General features: G+C 38.7%; 1 protein-coding gene across 1 annotated transcript in view; it reads left to right on the top strand.

Annotated features, from left to right (window-relative positions):
* Nucleotides 1-6695: 6695 nt before the first annotated feature.
* Nucleotides 6696-19650, top strand: part of VSNL1 (visinin like 1) — a 159616-nt gene continuing 146661 nt past the window's right edge. Inside the window, exon 1 of the mRNA XM_063442138.1 lies at nucleotides 6696-6995. The gene's annotated coding sequence lies outside the window, so the exon portion shown is untranslated. The remainder of the gene's footprint in view (nucleotides 6996-19650) is intronic.

The following is a 19650-nucleotide window of genomic DNA, read 5'->3' as shown; positions in this document are numbered from 1 at the left end:
AGGGAAAGTCTCGAAGGGACTCCTGTGAAGACGAGCAGAACTCCATTCCCTGCAGCCCTTACATCCTGGAAGCTGAGGTGCCTTCGCACGGACGAAGACTGAGGATGACGGCGAAAGATGTGTTTTTGATAGTGTTTATTTATGTGTGTTTTTATATTCAGGAAGGTAGAGGTACCGACACTCCTAGCTGTGAGGTATGCATTAAGACTACGAGAACAGGTAACCATATTTCCCAAACCCTAATTTGGCATTCACAATACGAGTGTAAAGGAGATGTATCGAGATGTAGATACCTAAATATAGACTATAGTGTGTGCCATTTAGGAGTAGGAGAACCTAAGTGCTTCAGTCCAGAGTATCAACCCCGTACAATTTGGTTGACTCTCAGGAATGGAGATCCTCAGGGGACCCTAATTAATAAGACGGTGTTAGAATCCGTACATTCTTCGGGTGTTCTGCTATTTGATGCGTGTAAAGCGATATCGAGTGGTAGAAAGCCGTGGAATGTATGTGGGGATCTTAGATGGGAGAGGACGTATGGGTCTAATGATAAATATATTTGTCCCAGTAGTAAAAATAAATATGTGAGTCCTAGATGCCCAAATAAAGACTATAACTTCTGCCCATATTGGTCTTGTGTGGGGTGGGCGACTTGGGGACAGACAGTAGACAAAGACATGATAGTGACTAAGTTGCCTACCAGCCCATATTGTAAGTCTATGGAATGTAATCCCATCCATATACTTATAAATAACCCCGATAAGTTCTTAGACAAATATGGCAATTTATTTGGGTTTCAGATATACGGGACGGGTTTAGATCCTGGGACAGTATTATTTATAGGGATAGAGACTGATACGGTATCCTCCCAAACTCATCAAGTATATCATTCCTTTTACGAAGAGATGAGTATAGATAATAAGATCCCCCATAATGCTAAAAACCTGTTCATCGATTTAGCTGAAAGTATTGCCGGTAGTCTTAATGTTACCAACTGCTATGTGTGTGGAGGTACTAACATGGGAGACCAATGGCCTTGGGAAGCAAAGGAGGTAATGTCCAGTTCTGAGGCAGTTGAACAATTAATATCTTCACAAGCTGATTATCATATGAGTGTTAGAGGTAAATCTGAGTGGAGATTAAAGACCTCCATCATAGGTTATGTTTGCATAGCAAGGAGAGGAATAATGTATAATACTTCTGTAGGAGAATTAACTTGTCTAGGGCAAAAAGCTTATGATGATGATACAAAGAATACAACTTGGTGGTCGGCTTCAAATGTCTCAGAACCATCTAACCCGTTTGCTAGATACGCCAATTTAAAGGATGTGTGGTTTGATTTATCCATCACATCTACCTGGAGAGCCCCAGCAAATTTGTACTGGATCTGTGGTAAGAAAGCCTATTCGGAGTTGCCACAGGACTGGGAAGGGGCATGTGTGTTGGGTATGCTCAAACCATCCTTCTTCTTGTTACCGATTGAAACAGGTGAGACTTTAGGTGTTAAAGTGTATGATGTGAATCATAGGAAGAAAAGGGGACCCATAGAGATAGGCGCCTGGGAAGATGATGAATGGCCTCCCCAGCGTATTATAGATTATTATGGGCCAGCCACGTGGGCAGAGGATGGTACCTTTGGTTATAGAACCCCTATTTATATGCTCAACCGTATTATAAGATTACAGGCGGTGGTTGAGATTATTACTAACGAAACATCACAAGCGCTCAATCTTCTAGCGAAGCATAATACCAGGATGAGGACAGCAGTCTACCAAAATAGATTAGCCTTGGATTACCTTTTGGCAGTAGAGGGAGGTGTATGTGGGAAGTTTAACCTGAGCAATTGCTGTCTTCAAATAGATGACGAAGGGCAAGCAATAGCTGAGCTTACTAGCCATATGGTTAAACTAGCGCATGTGCCTACTCAGGTATGGAAAGGGTACAATCCAAGTAGTTGGTTTGGTAGCTGGTATGAGTGGTTTGGAGGGCTTAAGGCAGTGGTAGGTGGAGTCCTACTGATTTTAATGTTGTGTCTACTCCTGCCATGTCTTATACCCTTAGTAGTTAGGTCTGTGCAAAGCCTGATAGAAAATATAGCAGAGAGGAAGGCTGCTGCACAGATAATGGCGATTTATAAGTATAAGGCTCTAGATCAGGGAGAACCAATGCAGGAAGATGAGTGTTGAAGATTCACATCATAAGTTAAGTCTGGTCTGGTTCAAGGTAACTTGAGGTGTATGCAAACTAAGGTTAAGTGATGCCTCAAGTAATTGTAAAATATCAAGAGGCATCAAAGGGGGGAATGTGGTGGAATCTCGGTAAAAATAAATTTAGTAGGCCGAGATTACCACGTGGCATGTGTACGTGCATATGCTGACGTATCGATCAGTTGGTTGCACGAGGCAAGATACGATCAGTAGTGTACGGAGCATGTGCAAGAATACAGGATATAGTATTCCCCTCCTCCATTGTGCTGGACAAGCCATGCGGTCAAACAGGAAGTTAATTCTTATTTGTGTTGATTGGTTAAGAGAATGTGCGGGTGGAGCTTAATATGGGAGGAGTTATGTGCCTATATAAGGAGCCTGCACTATTGTCCGGGGCTCAGAACTTGTGGTATTTTGGTGACGCTAGTCCCTCTGAGTCCCGATCGGTGATCCAATAAAGAATCTCTTCCTTCCTGAAGAAACCTGTGTCCATCTCTCTGTGCTTGGCTTCCGTCAGTTTCTCCGGTATCACATGTAATACTGATATAATGCATAGTGCAGCACACTATATGAGACAGTCTCAAACTGTCCAGCAATGCAGAGCTATGTCACAGCATGTAATACTGACATAATGCATAGTGCAGCACACTATATAAAACAGTCACAAACTGTTCAGCATTGCAGAGTAATGTCACAGCATGTAATACTGATATAATGCATAGTGCAGCACACTATATGAGACAGCCTCAAACTGTCCAGCAATGCAGAGTTATGGCACAGCATGTAATACTGATATAATGTATAGTGCAGCACACTATATGAGAGAGTCTCAAACTGTCCAGCATTGCAGAGTAATGTCACAGCATGTAATACTGATATAATGCATAGTGCAGCACACTATATGAGACAGTCTCAAACTGTCCAGCAATGCAGAGCTATGTCACAGCATGTAATACTGATATAATGGAAATATAAATAATAATAAGGGGACAGACACAGAGGAAAGAGCCCCAAAGGGAAAAGGGAGCCAGAAGGAAAACAAAACTCCCCACCAAGCCCAGTGCCACATAAGGCAGTGGGGCAAGCTAGTTATACCAAACATGTCCCCAAATAATAAAACATGTAAAACACAGAAATATAAATAAATCCCAAAGCCACCAACTATAAGCAGGAGGCAGTGGTACTCTGACCCGTACTGTCTGCAGAGCAGCAAAGAAAGAGGAAATGATGCATGGGAAGGGGAGTTTTATAGTACCTAACTTTTTTCTGATTGGTTGTTTTTCTGTGCTGCTGTGGAGTTCTAGTAAAGAGAGACTTAAGCAAATACGAAGCCTCCTGTCATGTTATAAAATTAGATCCCAGGCCCTTTGAATGCACAAATATATGTGCATTAAATAAATGTTAAAGGATCACTATAGTGTCAGGAAAACAAAGCGGTTTTCCTGACACTATAGTGCCCTAAGGGTGCCCCCACCCTCAGGGTCCCCCTCCCGTTGCGCTGAAGGGGTTAAAACTCCTTCAGCAGCTTACCGTTATCCAGCACCGGGCTCCCTCGGCGCTGGTGACTTCTCCTCCCCCGCCGACGTCAACTCAGTGGCAAGCGCGCATTCAAACAGTCCATAGGAAAGCATTTCTCAATGCTTTCCTATAGAAGTCTTGCGAGAGCAGCAACACAGCACAGTGTCCAGACAGTAGCTCTACAGCTCAGGTATGTGAAGGATGGGGAGAAAGGCACACATAGGGACACTGAGACTCTAGGGGACACATGGGGACACAGACACTAGGGGATACAGACACTGGGAGACCTGGGAACATTGAGACACTTGGGGTCACTCGAAAACATGGGAACACTGATACACTAGGGGACATATGGGAACACTGAGACACATGGGGACACAGACACTAGGGGACACTGAGACACTAGGACACAGACACTGGGAGACCTGGGAACACAGACACTTGGGGACACTGGAAAACATGGCGACACTGAGACATTCACTACACACACTGCATTCATTATACACACTCTGCACTCACTACAAACACACTAAGTTCACTATACACACTGCACTCACTACACACACTACATTCACTATACATACTCTGCATTCACTATACACACTCTGCCTTCATTATACACACTCTGCATTCACTACAAACACACTACATACACTGCATTCATTATACACACTGCATTCATTATACACACTCTGCACTCACTACAAACACACTACATTCACTATACACACTCGGCAATGATTATACACACTCTGCATTCATTATACACACTCTGCACTCACTATGCACTACATTCACTATACACACTCTGCTTTCACTACAAACACACTACATACACTGCATTTATTATACACACTGAATTCATTATACACACTCTACACTTACTACAAACACACTGCATTCATTATACACACTTTGCACTCACTAAAACACACTGCATTCATTATACACACACTGCACTCACTACAAACACACTACATTCATTATACACACTGCACTCACTACAAACACACTCTGCACTCACTACAAACACACTGCATTCATTATACACACTCTGCCCTCACTACAAACACACTGCATTCATTATACACACTCTGCACTCACTACAAACACACTGCATTCATTATACACACTCTGCACTCACTACAAACACACTACATTCATTATACACACTCTGCACTCACTACAAACACACTACATTCATTATACATACTCTGCACTCACTACAAACACGCAGTATTCACTATACACACTTTGCACTCACTACACACTACATTCATTATACACACTGCACTCACTACACACACTACATTCATTATACACATTCTGCACTCACTACAAACACACTACATTTATTATACACACTATACTCACTACAAACACTTCCTTATACACACTCTGCACTCACCACAAACACACTACATTTATTATACACAATCTGCACTCACTATAAACACACTGCATTCATTATACACACTCTACACTTACTACAAACACACTACATTCATTATACACACTCTACACTTACTACAAACACACTACATTCATTATACACACACTGCACTCACTACAAACACACTAAATTTATTATACACACTGCATTCACTACAAACACACTACATTCATTATACACACTGCACTCACTACAAACACACTACATTCATTATTCATACTCTGCATTCACTACAAACACACTACATTCATTATACACACCCTACACTGCACTATAAGCATAGTGTATTTTTTTTTTTAAGGGGGGGGACAGGAATCTTGGGTGATTTCCCACACTTTTTTCCCCAGGACTTGACCACTGTGTATGATCATATAATGTAACTAAACCAACATTATTTTTTTGCCCAGGTGAGGTGTTTTTAAATAAAACTATAAAAATTTGTAAGATTTGAAATCATCATTTACTGAATAAGCGAGTGCGCTGGATTATGTATTTTGTATGTTGTATATATTGGCCCCAGCGGTACCCTATAATGTATGCATGTTCAGGTGAGTGCAGCCCTATTGGTCTTATTTATTTATATAAAATGAAAAAAAAAGCCTTGCACTGCTACTTACAGTTATTTGACCCAGTGCTTGATTGCACTAAATGTATGAAAGAAAAAAATCTGCACTCCCAGGTGGCTTTCTTTGAAACTTCTTTAACTAAAAAGTGTAACAGTCCACGTTTCAGTTCCATTCAGGAACTTTCATCAGGACAACCCTGGTTATCCTGATGAAAGTTCCTGAATGGAACTGAAACGTGGACTGTTACACTTTACACTTTTTAGTAAAAGAAGTTCCTAAGAAAGCTACCTGGGAGTGCTGATTTTTTCTTATATATATATATATATAACATAAATAGTGAAAGGCTTGCACTCACGGTCTTTCCTTGTAAAAAATTCCTTTATTTCATATCCAAGTTAAAAGCGATCAACGTTTCAGCCATCGTCCGTGGCTTTCATCAGGATCAATACAGGTGAAAGACCGTGAGTGCAAGCCTTTCACTATTTATGTTATAACTTTTAACATTGGCTACAAATTGCACCGGGCATTTAAAAAACCTATAGTCAGAGTGCAAGGACAAAGAAAGACAAGACATTATATTTATATTATGTGGATCATTCATGTCTAAGTGATTTATGCAAACACACACACCATGCCTGCCTCCCTGCATACACAGAGAATGTGTAGTAAATGACTATAAGGACCACGTAATATATACCAAAGCACAATAACATGTCCCTGGCACAGTGAGTGCATGTATATCTGGGCACTGCACACACATCATGCCTGCATACACAGTAAATGTGGTATTTGGTGACTATAAGGACCACATAACATACGATATGGCACACTGAGTGCATGTATGTTTGGGAAGTGCACACACAGCTGAGGAGAGGTGTGCAGTGGGAGGAGGAGGGATGGATACAGCAAGGTGTGAAGGATGGAGCAGGCAGGGAAGCAGAGAGATGGGCAATGTACACAGAGAGGAGGAGTGAGACAGTGGAGGTTGCGGCTGCATTACGCGCCTGCGCTCTGCGGCCCCAGGGAGCCTTGATTTGCTCCGGGATTCCCAGTTCTGCAGCACAGACCGGAGCTGGGAGCGCGGGCGCCGAGTAGGAGCCGTCCAAGAGGGATTTACAACTAGCGCTGGGACGGAGTCAGACCCCCGATTACCAGGTCAAACCCCCCCAGAGAAACTAGCGCAGACCCTGCCCAGGCCAGCAGAGGGGATTCTACAGGCTTTCCATCTGTGAATTCGGCACCGCGCTCCATGTAAGTGATGGGCTAAGAATCTGCTCAATGTATGTACATAGCCTGATGCACTGTGTATGGGATGTCTGGGGACACACTGCAGAGATAACTGGGAGGGTCTCAGCATCCAGGGCTGGGGTGGCTGGCTGAGGGTGATAGGACACAGGAATGACAATGGACAGCATTTAATACTTTATATAATAGCCAACTGGTTATCTTATAATGTCCACAGGTGATCAGTAGAACAGCTAAATCCCCAGCCTATACATCCAATAATGACTGGTCTATATCATAGCTAAATCCTCATCCTATACATCCAATAATGACTGGGCTATATCATAGCTAAATCCTCAGCCTATACATCCAACAATGACTGGGCTATATCACAGCTACATTCTCAGCCTAAACATCCAATAATGACTGGTCTATATCATAGCTAAATCCTCAGCCTATACATCCAATAATGACTGGTCTATATATCATAGCTACATCCTCATTCTATTCACCCAATAATGACTGGTCTATATCATAGCTACATGCTCATCCTATACATCCAATAATGACTGGGCTATATCATAGCTAAATCCTCAGCCTATACACCCAATAATGACTGGTCTATATCATAGCTACATGCTCATCCTATACATCCAATAATGACTGGGCTATATCATAGCTAAATCCTCAGCCTAAACATCCAATAATGACTGGTCTATATCATAGCTACATGCTCATCCTATACATCCAACAATGACTGGTCTGTATCATAGCTAAATCCTCATCCTATACATCCAATAATGACTGGTCTATATCATAGCTAAATCCCTAGCCTATACATCCAATAATGACTGGTCTATATCATAGCTAAATCCCTAGCCTATACATCCAATAATAACTGGTCTATATCATGACTAAATCCTCATCCTATACATCCAATAATGACTGGCCTATATCATGACTAAATCCTCATCCTATACATCCAATAATGACTGGTCTATATCATAGTTAAATCATTATATAATTAATCAGTGTTATATGCATTAGCTAAATTATTGTCCTGTAATGAAAATAATCACTTCTCTACATATTATACATAACCTTATTTTACAATAGCAATAACGACTGGTCTGTAAAACAGCTAAATCCTCATCCTATAATGCCATTTACCACATGTCCATACAATAGCTAAATCCTCATCATAGCATACAGTTAGTAAGTGGTCCATACAATAAATCCAAATTCTAGGATGTAATTGATCACTAGTCCACACAATAGCTACATCCTCGTTGTATAATATTGATCACTGGTCTAATCTATGCACTAGCCAAATTCTTGTCCTGTAATAAAAATGATCACTTGTTTTTATGTTGCTAAGAAATCATGATTATGATGGTAATGATGCCTGGGCTATACAATAGTTTGGTCCTTTATACTGTAATGCCAGTTATATCAGCAGCATTCCCTATTGCCGAACTCTGTTTCAGACTTCTGCAAAATGTGTAACCCAAGGTGCATCTACAAAACTAAGGTTAAAATAATGAAATTTAAAAACAAAACAAAACTATTCCCAGATTAGATCAATAGGGGAATAAGTATCATTTTTATTTATGCTGCCAAATTTTTAATAAATAAAAAAAACAAGCATATGAATACTGTGAGTACTACAATAACCCAGGGTTCTATTAAATAACGCAATGTTTACATTTGATTGAAAGAACTGTTATGTATTTTCTGTGTGCAATGTGCTGATTACATTGTTGCATTGTAGCAATGTCTATTTTATAATGCCTGGTACTTACATATTTTTTTTCATCCGTTGGGATTTTTTTAAAATTATATCCCTAAATCGAATGTCCGTATGGTATCTGCCTCTTTAAAGCATATGAATAAATACTGCACTATTGATTGGCACATTAAATGCCACGGCCACATGCAAGGGACATGCATTATCATGATATACCCCTCTGCTTTCTGTAATTAGGAATCCTGCAGGCAATAATAAACAGGTTTGTTATACTTTATATATGTTTCTGTTCAACGCTTTTTTTTTTTTTCTATTGGATTAAAACGAAAATAAAACCACATGCTTGCTAGCCAAGGTCATGTCAATGTTAACCCTTCATTGCCAAAGCAATTGTTAATGTAAGTCCTAAGCAATGAAAAAGGTTAGCAAGCATAAAATGTGTATTTGAATCAATATAGTGTGCATATTTATGTGTGTGTGTGTGTGTGTGTGTGTGTGTGTGTATATATATATATATATATACACGTTTATTTTTTGGGGACCTAAATATAATTTATTTTCTGTATTTACATAGTATCAGAGTCTGTTATTATAAAATCGTATTATAGAGTAAAGCTCTAAAAAGTATGTTTTGAAGATAAGATCCACAGCTTTTGCTGTGTGTGTGGGCATTTTAGTCCAGAAAGGTCAGTGGAAAGGATGGATAGCAGAGCTCTGCTTGGATTTTGAGTATAAAATGTAAAATCTAAACAAATAGTAATAGTACTGTGACTGCTTAAGCTTTTCATGTGCAGGGAATATGCCAGTTTCTACTCTGTTTCCCCATAAGGGGATATTCTCTGATTTATCTCGATCACTGCACCTTTGAAGGGATAGAGAGGACATCATGACCAAATCTGTAATGCAGTACAATCAGATTACTCTGTAAATCATGCATGCTTAAATAGTTATACAGCACAGATCACATTACTGCTCCTATTTGCTTATCTAAGTCCGCAGAGACCATCAATGGGTCCTCGTTGGTTTCAAGGAAGTATGGCGAGGAAATGACCTCTGGCGATATTTAAGGTTATTTGTTAGAAAGACCTTGGAGCTTGTCTGTATAGATTGAGCTGGATTGGAGCTCAGCGATGCTCCCTTTTCACTCTCTCTGCAATAATGGCTTTAGCTGCAGTGAATAGCTCTCTCCCCTCTGCAGGTCTTCTTAACAATAATTATTATAGACGAAAAAGGTGAATTGGTGTTTCTTTACTCAACTATCCTATGCCCCTACTCAACGTTGGCTGGTGTGGATTATATTTCGTAATGTCACATGCAGACCATGGCCATACGATACTGGCCCTACAGAAATAACAAAAATAAAAAAATGAAAATGAAGCAAAACATTTAGATAAATCCATTGTACAGATAGAGAGCAGAGGATTGTAAACACAAATTGCTGTTAAAATTCAGACAATGCTTGCTTGATTTCAGCATGAGGATCTTCAAATCCATTTCAGCAGCGGAAGAGTTAATTCAGTTATTATGGTACTTATGCCAGGAAATGTATTGCAGTATTTGCACACATGATTCATGACAAAGGATGTGAACAGCAACAGTTATTGGCTCAGGAGGTAGAATATTTATATATACTCAATGACATACACACACACACACACATATAAATGTGTGTGTCTTCTGAGTGCTAGTCGATTTATATATACAAGCCTCAATGTATGTGTATTTATATGAAATTTTTATAGACATATATGTACGTCTGTGTGTCTGTTATGACATAAATGTAAGAAATGTATTATTTTGTTGAGTTTTAATGTATAATTTGGACGGTATAATAAAGAGCATGTGCTACTGTTAGACGGCACTTTGAATAGTCGGTTATGGAACACGTATAGAACATTTTCGCAATTGAATATTTTTCTGCGTTTATACTGTGCCAATTCGAAGTGTATCAGAGATGAATGTGTTCGTCTCAGCAGACTGTTTGCGATACGTGACATTCCTTTCTTTAACGCCCAAGGAGTGCTGTTAATTCACTCTGCAGACCTGCATTAGGGAAGGGCATCCCTCTCTGCAGCATCATAAACTGTCGCTGTGACAGGAGGATGACAGCCCGCGAATTGCAAGAAATTCCATTCATGTCTTCAATACATTTTTTTTCCGGTTTTGAAGCCGATTTTCGTGGTCTATTCGTCGAACTGTAAGAGTTGGCGAATGACAAGTGACTCGTAAATTTTAGACAAATGTAACAAAGTTACTCCAGCTGTAATGAAAGGGAGAACATATTGAGATTTATTATTTTGGCCAATGCCATGCTAGTCTGTTCTCAAATCACCACTTTCTAAGTAAATGTACCCCTTTGTCTTCTCTTGATTTTGCTTTGGTATATCGGTTTTCTTTTTGTTGCTTACGCAGATAAAGACTTGTAATATAACAGATGTTACGGATTTAAAATAGCATGTTAAAAATTGAAAATAACTAAAATCATTTTAAATATCAGAAATCAGATGCAAAGTGTGCAATCTACAACATTGTTATTTCAGGACTATCTATGGTGAGACACAACTCCAATGATCCAAGTGGTGCCAAATCCTCTGCAAGTAGAGTAAATGAAGTATCCTCACAGCCAATAAAACTTTAATGCATGAGATCTATGGATAAGAAGTGAAAGCTGTTTGTCATGGGATAGCACAAGTCATAACAGATACATGCTCAAGGATATATCTTGGCCAAGGAGGCATTAGGTATTGACATGGGAATTTTGCCAGGGCAACATATACATTTGGGATTGTTTTAAATACATGATACACTTCAGAGTTACTTGTTATGGCCCTGGAGTATGTATACTCCGTACACATACCTTTAAATACAGTCACAACCCTTTGTACAATGTGACACCTAAGCGTTCTTTATAAAATCTGGAAGTTCTCAGGCAAAATGTGAACTTACATAAAGGCAATGAAAAAGACTAACTACAAGTTGAATGTTCTTTATATAATTTTATCTAGAAACTTACAAAATATTACCAATTAAAGTACCACTTTCAGCACAATATTGTCTTTTCAATTTAAGCAAAATAAAGTTATGAACTGCAGATTGTAGCTTCTCAGAAGCTGAGGGAACTTTGAAGTCTCTTTCAATGTAAAACTTACAGAGGCTCTCCGCAGCTCCCTATAGATATTAGATGTCATGTTGTCTAGCATGCCATGGCTCTAACAAACCAGAAGTTTTCCCCTAGGAGACTGCCCCCATCTGAACTGCATTCATAATGTGGAATTTATACATTTGCCATGCCAATTTTGTCCAATGTGGATGGTTTTGGTTGAGTGGACAGAATCGAGATAGATAATGTATTAGTGTTAATTCCGCATTATCCATGTGACGGAGGAAGTCCCTCTCTTTGTCACCCATGGAAGGTCCTGGGGAGACCACAGGATTTCCTCAAAACACTCCATAAAGGGGAATGGTTCTCAGAGACTCATTGGAAAGGGGTTCTCCCAATATAATAAATTGTTTTTAAAGGGCAGAACATTGCCCCGAGAACGATGGGTTTGCAAGTTTCTGATGTGAGTTGCTGTCATGCTTTGAAAAGAGCCCAACGTTTTTTAATTCTTGCTTTGTGATATATATGTTATTATGTTATTGTTCTCTATGTTCAACACAGCTTACTCTCACCTTTCTTTCGATCTTCCTGTTCTCTCCTAGTCAAATTATGCAAAGAAACCACATATTGGTCCTTCAATTCTCCCTATTATGGTCTCACTACTCCCTACTTATCATGTATCTCTCTCGCACCAATAGTGTACGTCCCTCCATCAACACTGCAATCTCCTCCTCCCTTAAAGCACTTGCTGGAACCAAACCAATTCAATCCTGGTTCACCAATGAAGTACAGATGCCTTGCCTCTCATTTTACCCAACAGAATGTATGTGGAGAATGTGTTATTCTTGATCCATTTATCTGCAAACATGCTATTTTATATACAGTATCTGACAATCTCTCTCTGTACTTTATGAACACACAAGATCTTAAAGATTAACACCTTAAAACCGTGAAATTTGACTATATGTCTGTTCAACCGTAATTCACCTCTTTCATATTAAGTGCATATTAAGTATATATAATTTTATTCAGGAGAAATAGGGCTTTCATTTAACATCAAATATTTAGCTATAAAACATAATTTAATATGAATCAAACTTTTGAAAACACCATGAAACGTGTACATGAGGGGTACTGGTATACTCAGGAGACTTCGCTGAACACAAATATTAGTGTTCCAAAACCATAAAACGTATCACAAAAATTATATCGTCAGTGTAAGTGCCGTTTGTGTGTGAAAATGCAAAAAACGTCACTTTCACTGATGATATCATCGTTGTAATACATTTTACGGTTTTGAAACACAAATATATGTGTTCAGCGAAGTCTCCAGAGTAAAACAGTACCCCCCATGTACTGGTTTTATTGTGTCTTGGAAAGTTACAGGGTTAAATATAGTGCTAGAAAATGAAATTCTCTGGACTTTCTGCCTGGGTTATCAGGCAGGTCCCGCAAATTGTAATTAATAAAATGGCTTACTTATTTAAAAATATTACATACATATTTATGTTGAATTAAAATATTTTTATATAAATAAATAAATAAATATATATATATATATATATATATATATATATATATATATACGTATGTATGTATGTCTATATATATATATATATTATATATTATTTTTGTATTATTATTTTTATTTATATATAGGTGTATATATAGTGATATATACATATATATTTATGTATATAGATATACATATTATTTTGTTCTAAGTGTATTTTGATATCAATATATATATATTTAAAATTATTTATTTTCTATTATTATTTTATTTTTCATTTTTAACGTATTTATATATTTTTTATTTTATATTATATTATTATATTATTTTTTATTTTATATTATATATAAAATATATTCTATGTGTATTTTGATATTAATATATATATATATATATATATATATATATATATATATATACAAAAAAATGATGGGAGTTGCACTCCAGCTCTCCTGTGGATATTGCCCGGTGCTCAGCAGCACAACATATACAGTAGTCTACTGGAATAAAAGGCTTTGTTACTTTTTATTTGTATCAAGAGTCCCTGAGTGCTAGCATCTATTGGAACTGTATATATATATATATATATATATATATATATATATATAATCTAAGTATATATTATTTTATTTTACACTGTTTTAAAACTGTATTTAGCTTTTTTCAAGCAGCAGGGGACTACCTGTCATTCCAGGCACTCCCCCTGCTGGCACTGCTATGGACGGCTATTCCGCGCCCACCGTCCTTAAGGGGTTAATTTAGTAGTTTATTAGTAAAAATCTAGGTACTATGTAGGACAGTGCATTCCAGTGCATTCCAGTGTGCACTGGATCATGTTGAGGCAATACTTACTAAAGTGAGAATTCAAAGTGAATTTCAAATTTAAAGGGACACTAGAGTCATCAAAACAACTTTAGCTTAATGAAGCAGTTTTGGTGTACAGATCAGGCTTCTGAAGTCTCACTGCTCAATTCTCTGCAATTTAAGAGTTAAACCACTTTGTTTCTGTTTAGGCAGCCTTAGTCACACCATGGGCTGTGACTGACACACCATGGGCTGTGACTGACACAGCCTGCATAAAAAAGGGCTTAATTTTCAATCCGATGTGAGTTACTTTAAAAGTTTTTATTTCCTGCTCTGTAAATTGAACTTTAATCACACACAGGAAGCTCCTGCAGGGTCCAGCAAGCTATTAACAGAGCAGGATATAAGACATTCTAAATTAAACAGAATTTACAATAAAGGAAGTGTAAACATTAGATGATTCTTTACAGGAAGTGTTTAGAAAGGTTGTGTAAGTCACATGCAGGGAGGTGTGACTAGGGCTGTATAAACAAACTGGTTTAACTCCGAAATGGGAGACAATAGAGCAGTGAGACTGCAGGGGAATGTTCTATACACAAAATCTGCTTAATTCAGCTAAAGTTGTTTTGGTGACTATAGTGTCCCTTTAAGGACAAAATAGCCACACTTGAAAAATGATCTATGTCAGCTATGCTTTTAGTTTAACTACTTTGACTTTAAATTTGAAATTCACTTTGAATTTGCATGCAACATGGCCCTAAGGAAGTGATAGGAAATATATATCACTACATCTGTTTTAGACTGTGTTTGCTATGATAATCAGTAAACATTTTGAAATGTAGTCAACATCCAGAGTGTCAACAGGAAAGTTACCGCTCTTCGAAGTTGACTACATCTTACATTTTGCTGGTGACACATGTGAAAAAAATAAAACTTTAAAATCATGACTCCTCAACAGGATACAACTTGTCAACTTTAATGATATATATCATACATACACAGATAGGCGGAATATAAAATATTCCACAATGTCTTCTTGTTTAATATCTCACTTCAAATCATGGGAATTAATATTGATTTGGCCTCCCTTTGATCATATAACACTCCCTGTTCTGGGAAGGCTTTCTATTAGATGATGGAAAATGACTGCTGGGATTTGTATCCATTCGTCTACATTAGTGAAATTGCATAAGTTGGCCTTAGTTACAGTCTCATATCTGTATGGACCTCGCGTTGTCCACAGGAGCTTTTTATTATGCAGAAATGGGAAAGGGAATACTACATTCTGTTTATGGGAACACAGAATATTTAGAAGTTTATTGTATGTTGTATCATTAAAGGAACATTCCAAGAACTATAACCACTACAGCCTTGGTGTTGTATCATGCTAAGTAGTGAAACCATTTTGACAGCTTACATGCGCCCATGACACATCAGGTCTTCTTCTGCAGGAGATGCTAAATGTCTGTGTAGAGTAAAGCATGACTGATCCAGGACTACGGTCATTGTCTGAGTACACTCAGCTGACGCTCTCAGCCAATGAGCATGGCTTTGCTTTGCTTAGCTCTGTATGGCACACCAATATGTCCTTTAAAGAAGGCAAAAAGTAGGGTTTGCCGCCATGGGCACCTGACAGAATCTAGGTAAGTTGTTAAACCGTACTAAAATGGTTTGGCTAGTCACCATGGGAAAAGCGCCAGGGCCCTTCATCTACTATGGCCACTACAGCGGATTTATAGTGGTTATAGTGCCTTGATTGGCTCCTCCTCTAGAACTAAGAGAGCCATGCTGAAGCCCTCCATTCCATTAAACTTAACCATTGGCACTGTGCAGTTAGGCAAGTATTATTCTCATGGCATCTGCCAAACTCAGTCATATATGGAACGGGTATGAAGATGGATTTTCCAAGCTAAAAAACATGTTTCCACTACTCCAAAATACAGGTTTATATCACTTTGATGTAAAAAAGAGGGATTGGGACTGCCCCTACTCCTCGTTAGACACATGGTAATGCTTAATTTATGTAGTATCTGTCCAAATTCATCCAAATGGACAGCAATAAGAGCCTGCGGGTTGGTAAAGATTACTCTTAATGTATGTTATGTCAATGAATGCATTCAAATATCCTTAAAAGAGGATAGTTACTTCCAAGGACTTTTATTGTTATGTTTCATTTTTCCTCTATACTTAACAAATATGTACTCGTTAGGTGTTAAAAATATAATTAAAGGCACACTATAGAATTGGGAATGCAAGCGTGTATTCTTAACGTTATAGTTTCCTGTTACTCTCCAGTTGTCTCTCCCTCCCTGTGCGAGGTTTTAAAAAGGTGGGATTTACTTACTTTTCAGCCTTTGCTGTGCTGCTCTCCACAACACCATTCTGCGTCATTGGCTGAAATCATCAAGATTGATGATCTTAGCCAATCCAATCCTTCCACTTAGGGAAGCATTGGGAGGTTAGTGTACTTGAACGGCACAACATCAAATTGCCCCAGTGAAATGCTGCTCTAGGAACAACATTTGATCTATAAAGGAGTTTAAAGGGACACTATAGTCACCTGAACAACTACAGCTTAATGAGGTTGTTCAGGTGAGATCTACAGCTCCCTGCAGGCAATCTAATGTAAACACTGTATTTTGAGAGGAAATTGTGTTTACATTGATTGATAGGAATACCTCCAGTGGCCGTCACTCAGACGGCCACCAGAGGGACTTCCTATCATGTATGGCCCTAAAAAGGCCATGTACACGTCAGACGTATTAAAATACGTCTGACGTGTGCAGGAGAGAGAAGGCACTGTGTGTGCGCCTTCTCTCTCCAGCCTGTCAGCTGAGGAGGGGGGCGGGCAAAGACCGCGAGCTGAGCTGTCAGTCAGCTCGCGGTCGCGCACACCTTGCGCATGCGCGTTAGTGTGCTCAGGACTTCAGAGGGCGGCATGAATGCCGCCCTATAAAGTATGTGCGCATGTGCGGCGAAGCCGCGCATGCGCACAAGGGAGCAATGACGCTTCCAAATGGAAGCGTCTGATTGCTCCCTGCTCGCCTATTTCGTAAATTTTGACGAAATAGGGGGCGCGGCTTCACAAGGCTCCCGGCGCTGGAACCAGGTGAGTAAACTACTCTGCCTGGAGAGTCCCTTTAACTCAATTTGGTTATGGCTTCCTGACAACCACTATAGGTGTGTTTACTCAGCGGTTTAAACACTGCACTCAGAAATCTTTATTAAAATACAGTGTTGTGGGTGCATTTAGTGTTCCTTTAAATGTTGAAATCCACATTTATTTTTCCTTCAATGAGCATCTCCATCTTAGCTCGCTGTCAGTCATTGTTGTACGCTCTCTGTCCATTGTACCTGTCATTCATTTAGAGAAAGCACAAAGAAAAGAGGAGAAATTAAACAATGTTTCTATTTGTCATCTTCATTTGCAATGTTTGCCCTGGCTTTGTCTAGTTTGTACTGATTTATTTAAATAAATTAGTAAATCGTTAATATAATTTTAAAAGTAAACAAAACATTGCATGAAAAAAGTTAATACAATTTGTAGATGTTTTGTTCAGTAGCGATACACTCCAGGCTCACTATAACTGGAGGAAGTAGTGACAGTATGCGCTGAGCATCCACTGAAGGAATAGACATTCTACTCGATGCTTAGAATGTCCCTGCAAATACAGAAATGCAAAATAAAACTAAACTAAAGAGTAAAGATAAAAATAATACTCAAATATGAATCTCTGTTGTGTGCTGTGTCTGTAGCTTGTGAAGGAACCACAAATTAGCTTAGCTGTTTAAGCAAATTCTGGACATCACATTTTTTTTATTTATTTTTTTTTGGGGGGGGGGGAGGAGGAGGGGTGCTCAGCATATTGCATGATCACCCGACCAACCAGTTGTTAAGTTAATTTAAAGGATCACTATAGTGTCAGGATAGATAGATAGATAGATAGATAGATAGATAGATAGATAGATAGATAGATAGATAGATAGATAGATAGATAGATAGATAGATTTTCTCCAATCTTCTCCCTCCTTCTCCTGCCCTTCTTAATCCATAATCCAAAATATTATCTTAATGAAGTCGATCATGAATGCCTGTTTTCAATCTGTGACACAGTTAATCTTGAAAAACTTCCTTGAATGCTGTATATTTGTTAGGATATTCCATAAGACATTTTCCTGCTTCAGTAACAAACTGAAAAGAGAACAAAAAGGAATGATTGTGGCTCCCCTTCTTTAACCCCTTAAGGACACATGACATGTGTGACATGTCATGATTCCCTTTTATTCCAGAAGTTTGGTCCTTAAGGGGTTAATACAGCGAGCAGGTCACACATTGGCTTTCCATTGGAGTATATTAGAGTAATATTTTAACCGGGACAGGAGCAATAGCCCATATCTCCCTCGATTGTTTGTGTAGAGTGGTTAAAAGCTTTCTATAGAGGGGGGCATTCGACAACAGAGTATTGTAGATCCTGGTTGATCCCCAAATCACATTCTCATATATCTCCCAGTAGGGTGTTCCTAGGTCCCTTGTGCTGTGTCTGAGTCCCACAGTCCCCTGATCGCATTCAGAATTACCTCGCCTCCACATATAATCATAACACCTGTTATGTATAAATGATTTGTCTCTAGGTCCTTTTATTCTATTAACTATTCTGAAGGAGGGATTTTACAAAAAACTAAAACTTTTCATAATTGAATTTCAGTCTTACAATATCCTGTCCAATGGGACACAGAATATAAGAAAAAAAATATTATATTTTTGTGCATCTAAAAGAATCTAGGGTCCAGAACATAATACATAGAGGTGGATGTTGAGGTGGCTGTAGGTTGAGTGCACTTACCTCTACTTACATTCTCTACTTATCCGAGATGGTTGCTCATGGGAGATATTGGAAGACATGTTCCAGCTATGTTGGAAGGTCATGTCACGTCCTAGTTTGAACCTTTTATAAAAATAAAAAGAAATCTCAGAATAGCCAGAATTACAGCTTCATGAATGGTTCTTAAATTCATCTCTACAGGACAATTACTCTGCTTGTTGCTTGGCAACACAGCCTCTGCTTCAGAAACAAAAGCTTGGATATCCCTTCTCCGTATAGTTTGCTGCGTGGAAAGCCAATAATCTCTTCTGTCTTCAAGGATGGAAAGGACAATTAGCCTGTTGATTTATTGTATTGCATGGACTGTGGGATACAATATATTCTTATTCAAGATATGCCCTCATCTAACTGACTAAAGACAAAAATTTGCAACAACAAAAAAATAGGACTTGTAGCACCATAACCACTATGCTGTCTTGTAGTGACTATGATTCTTATAGTGTCCCTCAAAGATTAGTTGTGTCTTAAAGGGACTCTCTCCTACGCATAGACTGTATTTTAGTGTGCTCGTCAACATATATATACACAGAAATGCATTTATGGGTAGCCACTACAAGAGACACCCGGGGGCCCATTCATTAAGGCCATCAAAACAACGTTAGATTAATGAAGCAGTTTTGGTGTATAGATCATGC

This window comes from Pelobates fuscus, chromosome 2 (assembly GCF_036172605.1).
Source record: "Pelobates fuscus isolate aPelFus1 chromosome 2, aPelFus1.pri, whole genome shotgun sequence".
Classification (NCBI taxonomy): Eukaryota; Metazoa; Chordata; class Amphibia; order Anura; family Pelobatidae; genus Pelobates; species Pelobates fuscus.
The sequence above is the reverse complement of the archived record's forward strand: the minus strand, read 5'-3'. Positions and strand labels throughout refer to the sequence as shown.